Source organism: Morone saxatilis, unplaced genomic scaffold (assembly GCF_004916995.1).
Source record: "Morone saxatilis isolate NCDOM2014 unplaced genomic scaffold, NCSU_SB_2.0 Contig18, whole genome shotgun sequence".
NCBI classification, from domain to species: Eukaryota; Metazoa; Chordata; class Actinopteri; family Moronidae; genus Morone; species Morone saxatilis.
This window is the reverse complement of record NW_023339740.1, coordinates 10273261-10273788: the sequence shown is the minus strand read 5'-3', so window position 1 is coordinate 10273788 and position 528 is coordinate 10273261.

Below are 528 nucleotides of genomic sequence, written 5' to 3'. Positions count from 1 at the left end.
TGTAAGTTCACCAGGATGCCGGCATGCTTTATTAAAACTCACACCACCACAGCAAACCTGAACTGGACTTGAATGATTTTTCTTCAACACAAGGAAATGACATGTGTCCATAAAGCTTCATTACAAAAGCGACACTGTTCTTAAAGCAGTAAACCAACCATCAGCTCAGCTCAGCTCATGACAAAAGTACTAAAATAATTTCCCAGGAGTCAGAGGCAGCTGACACACGAGACAGGCCACAGGGCACTATTAAGAGGTTGTGACCTTTAGTCTCTAGGACTCAACATATCCCACAAGTCTAGAAAGAAAACAACAGATACACACACTCACACATGTCAATGTCTCTGGCCAACAGGTTTGATTCTCTGATGGAAGAGACTCCTGAACAGGAAAGTCAGTGAAACTACTGTCTTTGTGTAGGTTCACAGGCCTACAGGTAGGAAATGTGACCTCCAGGATCAAATGAATGGCTTTTTATCACCTTGAAAAACATGTCGACCTGCTTTGCCCCACTGCCTTTTGTCTAAA